Below are 15,736 nucleotides of genomic sequence, written 5' to 3'. Positions count from 1 at the left end.
ACGCACCTACAGGCAAACGGACCCCACCATCGGCTGGACAATGTCACCGCTGGTCAGCAAATTCAGCCAATGTTCTGGACCAGTGGCCTACACTGGGGCCTGCAGATTGAGGAGGTAAGTCGTGGCCAAGGACGCAGGTGACCGTTTGAGTGGTCGACAGCTGGAATACCTCTAGACTCCTGTAGCTGCAGTCCCGATGGTAAGTAGACAGTATCTTGACATTCCGGAGCAGAGCCCCGACCCTCCAGAGTGGAGTTGAGCCACGGAACTGGACTTCCAATGGTGCGGAGGGCACAAACAAACCGGCAGCTCCTGGAAGCAGAGCAAAGTGCGCAACACGCCAGCTCTATTCACTGGTAAATAAAGTTCTCCAAAATCCTCAATTCGAGCCCTCTGAAGCCTCAGACCTTCCTAGAGATAGGGTCTCCAATTTTTATCATATAAATATGAGTTTTCAGCTAAGATTTTAGTTGTTTTAGTAGAAAAAGAGAGGATCTCCCAAACAACACGTCCTCTCACTCTGGCAGTTAACTCCGCCCCCCCGAACCACATGCTCTTTTGACACCAAACTCTTAACACAGACAAAGGAGGCAATTCTTGACTAAAGTAGACTCCCTGAAAGATACTCTGATTCTCTCATCAGACTGAAAAAGGCTGACTGAACCTGTCCTGAACTAGACACCGAGAGAGGGAATACCTAAGACTTGACCAGAATCCAGATTCCATCCCTATACCTGGATTATGTAAACTGAGATGTTTTCCTTACTGCCCATTGGGTATTGAGTAAAGTATTAACAAAAGCAGAATGCTCTACTCAATAAAAAAGTAATTTGATCCTTTCCATCAGGTCGCCGAACCTTCTTCTAGATGGTCTCCGCTAAACGATTGACAGACTCTGTGCTTTAAGTCAGAGTGGGTACAGGATTAGCAATCTGTGTTCTTAAAGTTTTAAGCACATTTCTTTTACATGTGCTTTATTTTGGTTGGTTTCCTTCTACAGCTTGACATATACTGTATTTATTGAAGTGTGTGTGAGTGTATGTGTGTATGCATGTGTAAATGTGTTAGAATGCATGTTTGTGTATATGTTTGTGTGTTTGTGTGTATGGCTTTGTGAGGCTATGTGTATTTGAGTGTGTGACCTTTAAATGTGTCTTTCTGAGTTTGTAATATTTATATAGATTATAAATTACAATAATCACAAGGTCTGGGCTTTAATTCATAATAGAACATTTGTGTTAAAATAAATTTGCTAACTTTGACCCCCAAAATCTGTTACACATCTACAACCACCAAAAAACACCCATGCTGGGGGGCGGAGTTTGGCCGCAGCTAAGATGGCTGCATAAACCCAGAGCTCCAGAATAGCAGGCATTTTAAAAGTACATAATTCTACACAGCAGTGTCTCAAAACACCTACATTACAGAGGAGGTGATCGTTCTACTATCCAGGGACAAATTACAGCTGCAGTCTGACCATCCACTCTTATGGAACACTGAGGAGCGGAGAAGGAGACGGCCCGACATCACGAGCACACCCGGTGAGCACGTCGCAATCCCACGAGGTATGAGCCTTGCGGCATCAACATAAATAGCTGCTGTGCTCACTAGTTAACAGGCCTTCCTGATCGTAGGTCCTGCACCTCACATAACTTATGCTACGGGTCTCTCTTATGGCAACCTAAGACAGGACACATAACGGCACCGCTCAAACACACGCAGCAAAGTTTTTACTCACTACACAAATAAAGAGCGGATTGCCAAACATCGCACTATGGAGTCTGTATTACAAGGCTTAATTTTATCATGCCTCCCAGAGAGGTTTAACTTGCAGTGGTTTATATGCCACTTTAGATAAATTCATTTCATAGGAGTGTCAAAGGGGAATGTGATAAAAGAAAACAAAGGGGAAAGAAAAAGGGGAGAGGGAAGAGGACATTTTTCTTTCTTTTTTTTTATTAATATTGTTCGCTCTGCAGATCACCTGTTACACAGAGACACAGTGTTAAAACCTGACCTTCCCCTTGTGACACAATATCTACCCTGATCTGAATACTGCAAAGGGACGAATAAATAAAGACATTATGGCCGCAAAGAAAAATACCAAGCCAAATAAACAACTGAAAACAATAGGGAGAGAGCATACAATGAGCTCTTTTTTTTTTCTACTCCAGACAATAAGATGCAATCTCTATCAAAACCTATAAGAGAGCCTTCTTCACCTAGCTCCATTATGGATGATGAAAACTCCCAAGATCAAGACACTCTTACACAAATACCCCTTTCTTTACTCTCCTCTCTAGCGTCCAAACAAGATATAGCTGACATCGTGAGGACATGTATGAGAGAGGAAATGGCAGAAATTAAACAAGACATTCATACTCTGGGCTTTAGAGTTGAAGCCATAGAGGATCAATCAAATATCGTAAAGGAGGAGATTGCTGACATACAGGACCAAGTGTCTGCTCAGGCTTCTATTATTGAAGACCTCAACGACAAACTCGAGGACCTCGAGAACAGAGGTCGGCGGAAGAATCTCCGCATTAGAGGCATTCCCGAATCAGTACTTCCTAAAGATTTTCATACCTACTTTGCATCTCTGTTTCCTCACCTGAAGGGGTCACAGCAAGCGGTAGACATACAGTGGGTCAGGGCCCACAGGGCGTTGAGACCGAAGCCTCCTGATACAGCACCCCCCAGGGACGTTATAATGAAAGTTAAAAACTACTTGGAAAAGGAAGAAATTCTCACACTATCACGGAAACATCGACCAGTGAGGTTCAGGGGGACAGTGTTACAATTTTATACCAACTTGGCTCCTAGGACCCTACAAAGACGCCGGGAGTTGGCACCTTTGACAAAGCTGCTGCGTGATAAAAAAATCTTGTACAGGTGGGGATTCCCTTTCCACTTATATGTGCTACGTGATACAAGAAGATTGGTGTGCAGGAAAATTTCAGATGTTCCAGAATTTTGCAGAGGCCTAAATCTTGATCCTCCGGATTTCCCAACGTCTGATACCCAACCGCACCCCTCAAGGAGACAGGAGAAAAGACAACAACCTGAAAAATGGTTACCAGCACCCTCAAGAGCTATCAAAAAACCCACTAACCCAGGAGCTCTGCCAGAAAAAAAGGAAGGCAATTAATTCCACTGCTGCTGAAGGAACTTGAAAGATCAAGAAATAACCCTGGACACATGAGCCGATCTTCCTGATGGTGAAGAGTAATAACCCCGTAAAATATAGTTTATATGTTTGAGGCTCAAAAGTTTATACTGCAATGTTACTATTCTCTCTCACCCTAAAAGGCAGGTAACTGTGAAAGTTTAAATGTTAAAGGGTATAGTTTTTGCCTAGCACAGAATATATGAGTATCTACCTTATATTTAGTGATGGAAAGTTATGGAAGAGGGAGGAGAAAAAAAAAATAATAATAAGGGGGGAGATAGCCTCCAGTTTTATACGGTTAAAGCAATAAGATACACTGCAAATTGTTTTAAATCTAGCCTGATCCCCTCCTGAATTTGGATCTATATGGTCCATCTGCTTATCTCCGGAGATAGGAGAGGCATTGATTCATTGTTTTTGTTTGTGTTATGTGTGTTGTATTTTTGTTTGAATTTTTATGTGAATTTCCTAAGAGGTTTGTATAGATTACAAATTAAATGCCATAGCAGAGGAATAATACTGTTTAGAGCTGGATGTTATATGAGACAATTTTCATGGAAATCTGTTATTTTAATTGCCAATGACTGCCCCAAATAGAACACTTAAATTTATTACACAAAACGTTAGAGGTTTAAACTCTCCAATTAAAAGATCTGTGGCCATGTCAGATTTTTATAAAATAAAAGGAGATATCCTATTTCTGCAAGAGATGCACTTTAGACGTTCACACGAGCCACGGTATATGAGCCCTCAGTACAACAGGCATTTCCATAGCTCTGGCATTTCAAAGAAATACGGAGTGAGCATTCTGTTACATAAATCTGTCCCCTTTCATCATATATATTCAAACACACAATGATACTGAAGGCCGTTTTCTAGGGTTTTTTGGACTGCTATATGGTAGGCCAGTGACTTTAATTAATGTTTATGCGCCCAATACCCTACAACTACCCTTTTACAAAAAGACGTTTAGACGTATACTGGACATAGCTAAAGGGCTAGTTTTTATTGGGGGGGATCTTAACATACCCATACATCCAGAAGTGGATAGTTCCAATCCAAACCCCAGCACATCTAGGCGTACACTCAAACATTTATGGAAACTGATGCGCAATTATAATTTGTACGATACTTGGAGGTTACTCAACCCGGATAAGAGGGAATACACTTTTTTCTCCTCCCCAAATAGGACGTATAGCCGTCTTGACTATTTGCTTACCAACCAGATAGGTTTGGAACACATTAAGAACGCAGGGATCATGCACACAGTGTGGTCGAATCACTCAGCAGTATTCTTTGACATCTCATGGCCCCATAAACCCCCGTTACCCCCGTATATATGGAAAATGGATGACTCCTTATTGAGAAGAGATATACAACTAACTAAAACACAGGAAGCACTACAAGAATACTTTACGTTTAACTCCTCTGTTGATATAGACCCCATTACAGTTTGGGAAGCGCAAAAGTGTTTCATGAGAGGGGAATTCATTAAAAGAAAGGCACAATTTAAAAAAATAGCAAGGCAGAAGTATCTAGATCTTACCTCAAAACTATCAGTTTTAGAACATAAGCATAGACAAAATCAGGATGACCAATCTGTACAATAGTTACTTCAAAACTCTAGAAAGGCCCTTCATGAATTATTATTACAGGAACACGCAGCCACCACATCGAAATTTAAGCAACGCTTTTTCTATGAAGGCAATAGGGCAGGCAAACTGCTAGCGAGGGCCCTTAAAATTAAGAAATTTAAATCTTTTGTACATGAAATAAAAACAGCTAAAAACAAAAAGGTCCACTCTACCAAAGACATTCTCACACAATTCGAGAAGTACTATACGCAGCTATGCTATATCCCTGGTACAATAGATAGGCCCAGGGATGCCCCAGACCTACAAAATTATTTGAGGGAGATCCCCCTTCCTATGCTAGATGAAGATCAAGCAGCAGACCTGGAAGCCCCGTTCACCTCGGAAGAGGTAAAGGCGGCGATTTACGATCTCAATGCAGGTAAAAGCCCTGTCCCAGATGGCTTCTCCGTCTCATACTATAAAACTCTTGCTCCATTGCTAATTCCCCACCTATTAGAGATGTTTAACAAAGTAAATGTTCCCTCCAAACATGTTAGAAGCTCACATAACAGTAGTCCCAAAGCCGGGGAAGCCTTCAGATGAACCTCAAAGCTATAGACCAATCTCCCTTCTAAATGTGGACGTAAAATTATATGCAAAGATTCTATTATACACACAAATCAAGTAGGCTTTATCCCCCATAGAGAAGCGAGAGACAATACCATAAAAATTTTGAATCTGATGGAATATGCACAATCACATAACATTCCAGCCGTTTTTTTGGCCATGGACGCAGAAAAGGCCTTTGATCGGCTAAACTGGTCCTTCCTAAAAAGTACATTGATAAGATTTGGCATGAGTGAAGGCTTTATAAACAAAATATTTACACTATATAACGTTCCCACAGCCAAGATTAAATTAAATGACTCCCTTTCCAACAAGATCTGGATCAATAATGGAAACAGACAGGGCTGCCCATTGTCGCCCATTTTATTTGTACTGACAATCGAAACTCTTGCAGCAGCGATCCGAAACAACCCGAATATAAAAGGTATTACGGTCCAACATACCCAATACAAACAGGCATTATATGCTGATGACATCATATTATCGCTTACATCTCCATTACAATCCATAGCAGCATTAAATGCCGAGTTGGATATATATAGTAAATTCTCTGGGTTTAAAATCAACCCCACAAAATCAGAGATATTAGGAGTACATACCCCTGAAATAGAAATGCAAGAAATTGCACAAAAATATCACTATCGCATACAAAATTCATCTATAAAATACTTAGGGGTTCAGATATCACATAATCAGCAGCTTTTGTTCCAACAAAATTTCCAACATTTCCTGGGAGAACTCCAACAAGAATTACATAGCTGGGAAAACAAAAGTTTATCCTGGATGGGAATGATGGAGGCACTTAAAATGACTAGCTTACCAAAAATTCTTTATAAATTTTAAACACTCCCCATCCCAGTCGCACAATTATACCTGAATACCTTGCAAGCCATGTTTAATACATACATTTGGCAAAATAAAAGGCCACAAATAGCCAAAAAGATTATGTATCGTAACAGAAAAAATGGTGGACTGAGCATCCCTAACCTAACTTATTACAGACAAGCGGCTATCCTTACCCGAGTTATAGACTGGTGTAAACATGGGGAACATAAGGAATGGCTCAGGTTGGAGCAACAGCTAGCTAACAGCCCTAATCTAGGCGGGACTTGCTGGACCACTAAGATACATAGAGATACTAATAAGACACTCCCCCGCATTATGACACTAAAAATTTGGGATAATATCACTAATAAGAATACGGGTATTTCCTCAAATCCCTCTCCACTTACACCGATTCTCAATAACCCTGAGATCCCCATAGGACGTCAACCTGTGAGGGAGACCTCATTCACCATTAACTCACTAATCCCTATTTGTACACTTATACGCGAAGGCAAGTTAAAGTCAGAGGAGGAAGTGTTGGAATTGACTCCTCTATTAGCAAATGACTGGTACATTAGGCAACAGTTGTCACATTTTATATTTAGCAACCCACAGAAACCTAAACTACTTAGACCCCCCACTGTGTTTGAAAGCACCTGTCTCTCTCAATTCCCTACTAGAGGAGGTCTATCACTGTTATACCACTTATTAATAACCTACCACTCTAGATCTTTGCCAGCCTACTGCAAGGCATGGGAATCTGAACTACAGAGAGAAATCTCACCTAAAGAATGGGAAAAAATCTTTATAAATATGGGAAGGATCTCTCCTTCGATAACTATTACTGAAATGAATGTGAAATTACTGTATAGGTGGTACCTAACCCCACTTAGGCTTTCAAAAATATACACTAGTGTGGAAAATACATGCTGGAGAGGCTGTGGTGAAGTGGGATCCATGTCCCACATATGGTGGAATTGTCCGTATATTCGGAAATTTTGGATAGACATTGGCAAAGAAATAGAAAAGTGTATATCTTATAAGATAGGGATAGATCCGTTGTTTTTTCTGTTTAATTTTCCCCCTAAACTGAAATGTAAACTGAGATTGAAATTAGTAAATGTTATGATAAATGGGGCTAAACAATTGATACCACGAATGTGGAAGAAACAGCAGGTCCCTACGATATCGGAGTGGAAAGAGCTTATTACGCATCTATTGACTCTAGAGAGATACCACTATGGTCAATCCCAACAACTAGACTTCTACGGTAATATGAGATTCCTTTGGGAGGACTATTTGGCATCATACTGAACAAATGTTTTATGTTTTCAATGAAAAAGACGAAATGTAATAGAATTGTGATATCCAGCTTGTACTCATTGATTTATGTTATGTTTTTCACTTGAGCTGCATTGTTTTTTATTTTTTCCCGCTGATTGTTCTGTATTTATTATTCTATCAACACTAAAGGAAATTTAAAAAAAAAAAAAAAACACCCATGCTAAATAGTTTCTAAATTTTGTCCTGAGTTTAGAAATAACCAATGTTTACATGTTCTTTGCTTTTTTTTGCTATTTCCAAACCATTCAAAATTAGCAATAGTTACATTGGAACACTGATATCTGTCAGGAGTCCCTGAATATCCCTTGACATGTATATATATATATATATATATATATATATATATATATATATATATATTTAGTAGACAACCCAAAGTATTGATCTAGGCCTATTTTGGTATATTTCATGCCACCATTTCACCGCTGAATGCGATCAAATAAAAATAATCGTTCACTTTTTCACAAACGTTAGGTTTCTCACTGAAATTATTTACAAACAGCTTGTGCAATTATGGCACAAATGGTTGTAAATGCTTCTCTGGGATCCCCTTTGTTCAGAAATAGCAGACATATATGGCTTTGGCATTGCTTTTTGCTAATTAGAAGGCCGCTAAATGCCGCTGCGCACCACACGTGTATTATGCCCAGTAGTGAAGGGGTTAATTAGGGAGCTTGTAGGGTTCAATTTTGCTTTAGTGTAGAGATCAGCCTCCCATCTGACACAGCCCACCCCCTGATCCCTTCCAAACAGCTCTCTTCCCTCCCCCACCCCACAATTGTTCCCGCCATCTTAAGTGGCCCTCTCTGCATCGGTGGGTAAAAATGTTATTGAAGTGATGCCTCAATATCGAGGCATCACTGCAATACCTTGAAAGTGGCTGGAAGCAATCTCGATCACTTCCACCACTTGAAACCCCAGAGGACGTGTCTTAAGGGTATTTTTTTTGTAAGACGTGACTGACACTTCCTCGGTTACCAAGGGGTTAAAAAAAATGTTCCCCCTAACAGTAAAAGCCCCACCACCAAACCCCCCAAAATAAAAAAAAACTAACACTAAAAAATCCTAAAAATCAATCTAATTGGTCAATACTGGTGGAATTGGTGTTGCAGTAGTAGTTAGTGTTAGAGACGACAAAAAAGGGATAATATCATTCATGAGAATATGTATGTCGATATAGTGACCTTAAACGACGCAAAAAACAGTGTTCTAATGATATTAAATCAATGGTCAGACACTGTATGTGACATTTTTTAGATTGTGTATTATAATTGCTAAGACATACAATGGCTGTCACTTTCACTTCATGAACAATTGGTTGTCACAAGAACATAATAAAATAAGATCAGACAATTTAATAATCCGAAAATACATATTAGAGTTAGGTTTCTTTATTTTGGGGGGTTGGTTGGGTGGTGGGTTTTACTGTTGGGGGGACTTTGTATTTTTTTACAGGTAAAAGAGCTGATTTCTTTAGGGCAATGCCCTACAAAAGGCCCTTTTAAGGGCTATTGGTAGTTTATTGTAGGCTAGGAGGTGTTTTTATTTGTATAGGGCAATTAGATTAGGTGTAATTGTTTTTATTTTTGATAATTTTGGTTATTTTTTGTAATCTTAATGTTATTTATTTTTCGTGATTTTAGTATTAATTATTTTTTGTAAACTTGGATTTTTAAATTTTTCATATTACGTTGCGTTACAGGCCAAAATGCTTGCGGTATAGCTATACCGACATGACTCATAATATACGTTCCTGGCCATTACACTTAAATTGAAATTTTTTCAGCGTTAAAAGCCGCAACGCAAAACTCGTAATTTAGGTGTATGACTCTTAACATGGGGAAAACAGTCAACAACTTAATATTAGCATGTCTATAGCAACCTAGGGAATTATGTGTCAAACCTCAAAATATTATAGACACTCTGAGTTCCATACCTCTGTGATATCTGGCAGTTTTGATGGCAGGCACGACAAACATATGATCGCCACATAAATCAATACATTTGTGTTGTATTTCTACAGGATCATCTGTATGACCAAAGTAATAATCCATAATCATGGGAAGAGTTTCAGGCTTTGTACCCTGTATAACAAGATGTAAGTGGGTAAATAAACAGTAAAAATAAGTCAGTTTTAAAAATATGATCTCAAAGTAGACAAACGGCCTTACTAAGAAATGACCATTGAGGAGAATAGAGTGTGCAGTGTCCTTATCCATTTTGTGTTTAAATTCTTTAAGTTTCATGAACTAAAACAGAAAAAAAAATAGTTGAAATGTTTAAGTTTCTTATTCAAAAGAAAATCTTTCTTCTTGTTATACAAGTACATAAATAAATCACAACAAACTTACATTATTTTACCAACTTTTTTGCATTACTGTGATGTTCAAGACGTTTAGCTTTATGTTATATTCCAACTCTCTCTGTCAACTAGCTTTTTTATTTCCTTAAAGTAAATACCATTACCACCTCTACCAGAGGTTTGTTCCATGAATCAAGCAACACGTTAGTAAAGTAAGAACAGTTCTATTTGCCTTTTAACTCAATACATTATCCTGCTAGAAATAACACTGAAGGTATTAATAGATAGAATTCCACCTTGTCAACAAAAATTTAGTCCACACTGATGATATCTGCTATCAGAATAACAAGACTAAATTGGATTTTAATGACCAGACAACATTAAAGGGACAATAAATCCATGACTAAAGTAGAGCAAACAGTTTTAAACAACTTTTTAATGTATTTTATCTATTTTGTCTAGTTCTCTTGGTAACCTGTTCAGAAGCATACCTAAGTAGGCGTGTGTGTGTGTATATATGTATATATATACACACACACACACACACATATACAGAGAGAAGCGCACTCAAAGGAATGAACAACCAGCTCAATACCATTGTTAGCCTGTTCTATGGCAATTTACCACCTGGGTGGGGCTTCTTTTTAGCCCAGTAATGCTTTTCCCAGAGTAGAACTTTCCTGTAGTATATCAGTCTGATCCCGCCTATTACGGTCAATCCAGCGCCGAAATACCAGGCAATTCCTCTCTGAACAAGGAACACAGCAACCCCAGACGATCGTTTCAGCCTTCATTAGGCCTCATTGGTGAGGTGTAGCCATATTCCTCTAAGCACACTGAACAAGGAGTCCACATCTGGTTGTGCTTCTCTCTGTATGTATTTCATCTCCCTAAGGGAAACATGGGCAACCAGATCATCTGTGGTTGCTGTGTTCCTTGTTCAGAAAGGAATTGAATGGTATTTTGGCACTGGACTGACCGTAAATAGGTGGGATCAGACTAATATACTTAAGAAATGTTCTACTTTGTGAAAAGCATTACTGGGCTATAAATAAGCTGCACCCAGGTGGTAAATCGCCATAGCACAGGCTAACAATGGTATTGAGCCAGTTGCTCTTTCCTGTGAGTGAACTTCTCTCTAGTATCCCTATGGGAAAAAGGGGCAACCAGACGTGGACTCCTTGCTCAGTGTTCTTAGAGGAATATGGCTACACCTCGCTGACAAGGCCCAATGAAGGCCGAAACGATCGTCTGGGGTTGATGTATTCTTTGTTCACAGAGGAATTGCCTGGTATTTCGGTGCTGGACTGACTGTAATAGGCGGGATCAGACTGATATACTACAGGAAAGTTCTACTCTTTGTACAGGAAAGTTCTACTCTGTGAAAAGCATTACTGAGCTAAAAAGAAGCTGCACCCAGGTGATAAATCGCGATAGAACAGGCTAACAATGGTGTGTGTATATATATATATATATATATATATATATATATAATTCTTGTCATTGGCTTACTGATGTGTTTAGCTAGTTCACTTTAGTGCTTTGCTTTAAGAAAGGATACCAAAAGAATGAAGCAAAATTGATAATTGAAGTTAATTGGGAAGTTATTTACCAATGTATACTCTATCTGATTAAAATGTTATAGTTGCCCCCTGGTACGCAAGTACATTTTGTTAAGTACAATGACTCAGTCTCTGAACTTCAATTTTCCTGTAATATTTACTTCTCCATTATTGGTTAAATATATTTAAAGTGTAAGAAAATCTTCATCTTGAGGTTTATTCCTTCATGGTTGACCACATTCGGTTTTGATTCTTGATCATTGTATGTATGGTATCAAACCCAGAAGGTTGTCTTCCGCCTTATTGTTGTTTTCATACGTGTATTGAAATGCCTTTTGTACATTCATCTGTGATTTTGACCTCAATAAAAATTATTTTGTAAAAAAAAAAAATATTATAGTTTAATGTCCTTTAATTAATATTTTCAGCTTTAGTGCACCCACATACTCAAATCCACTGAGTGCACGCTTCATTTAGATTGCAACATTCAGTTCCACACGATGTTGCCTTTGTCATTATCTAGTTATACTGTATACATTCATGTATTATGAGTATTATTGTTTACATGCATTCATGATTTTCTGTTTTTAGTGGTGCTAAAATGTTATCATCACAAGAGTGTCTGATTCTAAACCACTTGTTTTTCTCATAGGATCATGATGAGAATTCCATGCTGGAATATTCACAGTTATAAAATGTGTTTCTGCAAACATATACAGGATAATAACCCAGGTATAAAGACATCCAAATATAACAATAACAAATGTATTGTGTTGTATATATTTAACAGGAGAAAGTTCCATCTTGCTCTATAGAATATTAGTTATAAGAAAATTATTTAAAAAATGTTTTTATATGTTTCTTTTTATTATACATAACAATCATCAGTAGGTAAGAAGTAACCAATCACCTAAATACATATGTCAAAGGAAGAATTTGTATATTAGATTTTTTCATAAAAAATGAAACACTCAATACACAGGGGTGATTAAACAACAGAGGAGTCTTATCAGATCCATGATGACCATGAAGACTGAAAAATATTTCAAATTGGGTTAAAATAAAATGGCGCCAATACCTGGCTCCATGTCATTGACTAAGTATGTATCTTTCTATCACTGATACATTACTTCACACATGTTCCAACATGCAAGTTCCTTACACTGGACCATTTCTGAAATATAATATAAAAAAACTTTTTTTTCTGATGGGACTTGCAACAATAAATATTTTTAAAACTTTATGTGGTCAATTTATTAATGTGCGAGCGGACATGATATGATGCAGCCTATTATGTCCGCTGCACATCGATAAATGCTGACAGCATATGCTGTCTGCATTTATCATTGCACCAGCAGTTCTTGTGAACTGCTGGTGCACTGCCGCCCCCTGCAGATTCGCGGCCAATCGTCCGCTAGCAGGGGATGTCAATCAACCCGATCGTATTTGACCGGGTTGATTTCTGTCCGCCATCTCAGAACAGGCGGACAGGTTATGGAGCAGCGTAGGGAGCTTGATAAATTGACCCCTTAGTTTCTTCCTATAAGAATAATTCATATTACTTGATGTAGCTAAATTGTGTAATAATAATTGAAATTTTAGAATTCAAATTGTACTGTATTATATAGCAATCATTTGTTTTACGCCATTTGTCAACATATAACATATAGCACTGCGGAATCTGTTGGTGCTCTACAAATAACTGATAATAATAATAACACATGCGTAAAAGGGTTAGCTTACCACTACACTTATATTTATCTCCCACTATTCAAGTGTCTACAAAAATCCTCACAGACTTTCATTTTAAAAGTTATTCTAAATGACCGACCCCACCTTTTTGCTATTCCATTTACTGATAATATTACTACAATATCCCCTCCCCCCTTCCAAGCTTAGCCCCATCTCCTAACACTACTTCCCCAATAAGTTACGGAATACCAAAGATGATTAGAAAAACTGTTCATAATTGTGTTTATTAAAATGTATTGGCAACATATTAAAGCAGACTTAACTTTTTACGTAACAAAAAACAATCAGGACCTAACCCATAACAAAGTTGGTCAGCGACCCACATTGTTTAATTTGTAATGGAGCACCCATTGCTCTATCCTATCAGAGCATGGGACTCTATGAAGCTCTTTGGCCTACCTACCATTAAGGAACTCCTCCTCTGGTCATCATCTAGATTGCGATTCCCCTCCATTCAGCTTAGACATCACTCAGTACCTCCTCAGCATGTTCGTTGGGCTGCAACCAACTATCAGAGTGTACCATCTTTATATTGTTTGAGCAAGTCCTATAAATTAGACCTCAATCTTACAGGGCTAGTTCACCTAAACCTACCCAAGCCGAGTGGCAATTAAACAACCTGAAATGAGCTGTACTTCAATCCCATATATCCTGTTTCCTGGTCGATAACAGCAGATGTCGGCTTCAGGTGCCAGGGGTGTTTAAACCGTTACTAACCAATGCATTTCGGCCTGTTCACAACCTTTCTCAATGTTAAAAAATAATTAGGTACAGACAAACCGAGCATGTGTCTGACATTCCTTATAAGCCTAATGAACTTTCACATTAGCCAATCGTGGTAGACCCAATGAAAGCAGCAAGCTGGCACCAACGCCCATGTTGTAGCAAATACAATTCTAAGATGGCAGGGGGGTGGGTCTAGATGACGTATCGCGTCACTATTGGATAAGGAATGTCCGAGATATGCTCAGTTTGTCTGTACCTAATTATTTTTTAACATTGAGAAAGGCAGTGAACCGGCCGAAACACGTTTGTTAGTAATGGTTTAAACACCCCTAGCACCTGAAGCCGACGTCTGCTGCTATCGGCCAGGAAACAGGGGTGTGTGTAACCAATAGTGGTATTTTAATGTGGTGGTTTGTTTATGTAATAGGGTCTCCTGTACATTTTATACCTTATTATTAAAGGTTATAGTTTAACTTATATTTACTCTTTCTTAGAGGTGGAGTGCTAAAACCCTTTCTGTGCCCTATATTTCTCTCTTTGATTTTGGGATTATCTGCAATTATTACTTTTAGAGGGTAGCAATGGTCCTAAGTGTTTATTAGGTCCTTCCCTCTTAGATTTTTCATAGTGCCAGTATCTATTTTTCTTTTGAGTATTCTATAGATTAAAAATGCAGACCCCCCCCCTCCTCTGCATATAAAAAGACTCTTTACACAAACAGGAGCAAGCTGGAGTAGGTATATATCAGTATTCTCCTAAAACTTTGGGGCTTAGTTAGGAGTCTGAAAATCAGTGCATTATTTAAAAATAAGCAAACCTATACATTTAAAAAAAAAAAAAGCTGTATAGGCTATATAAATGGATAATCTACAAAACATTTATGCAAAGAATAATCTAGTGTATAATGTCCCTTTAAGCACACTATGCATATATAACTTCCACAGACAAACTATCTTTGGGAAACTTCCCACTCTTCTTCATACACCTGGTACAATTATATGAATAATTAATTAATTTGTTGAATTGCAGTAGATAAATTGTAATCTTGAATTTTAATTAAGGATTTTCTTGGGAAGAGATTCCATTCAAATAAAGATTATTTGTTTCTCGCTGTATATTTAACTTCAGTAGTGTATGTACTGATTATATCATGAGCACATTTGTTGTTTTTAGGTAATTAGATAATTTGTGCAAAACTTTAACAATTTAAACACAATGATGATTTATTGAGCATTCAGTTTCTTTAACTACAAACGCAGAATGTGTTGCTGACAAATTATATTTTTTTCATTTTAGGATTAGGAACATTAAAAAAAATTAGTCTTTATTTTTTGTTTCTCAAGAAACTGTTCCTTACCTGTGGAACAAACCACCCACACTCCTGGTTATTTACACCAATCATATAGGGAACACGGTGGCTCTCTTTAGCAGCCAGAATCTCTTCTGGATCTTTGGGTAGGAACACTCCATCTACACAAGCAGGAGTGACTGGAAATTGCTGTAAAGGCAAAATATTTCTTTGTTCATGTGTCACAGCCATTACTTAAGTATTCCCTAAAAAGTATTTATGATATTTGTACAAAGAAAGTTATATTAACAATACTATATGAGTAAGAAGCATGTTATTTCACATTTCCAAAATAATCAGTGTTACATTGTAAGTATAAACACTACTTTGCTGATTGTTTAACTAGGAAGAAATGTGTTTCTTAAAAATAATAACTATACAAGTAATAATAATAATAATAATAATAATAAGAATAATAAGTGATGCTTGATGATGCCTTAATATGGTTATGAAGGAAATATTTTTATCAGATATAATTACATCATGGTGAATTCTATATTTCAGTTG

The 15,736-nt window shown here is 37.8% G+C and overlaps 1 pseudogene; it reads right to left on the bottom strand.

Annotated features, from left to right (window-relative positions):
• Positions 1-15,736, bottom strand: part of LOC128648590 (fatty acyl-CoA hydrolase precursor, medium chain-like) — a 230,976-nt pseudogene that overhangs the window by 18,267 nt on the left and 196,973 nt on the right.

The sequence above is a fragment of the Bombina bombina genome, chromosome 1 (assembly GCF_027579735.1).
Source record: "Bombina bombina isolate aBomBom1 chromosome 1, aBomBom1.pri, whole genome shotgun sequence".
NCBI lineage: Eukaryota > Metazoa > Chordata > Amphibia > Anura > Bombinatoridae > Bombina > Bombina bombina.
This window is presented reverse-complemented; position numbering and strand designations above follow the sequence as displayed.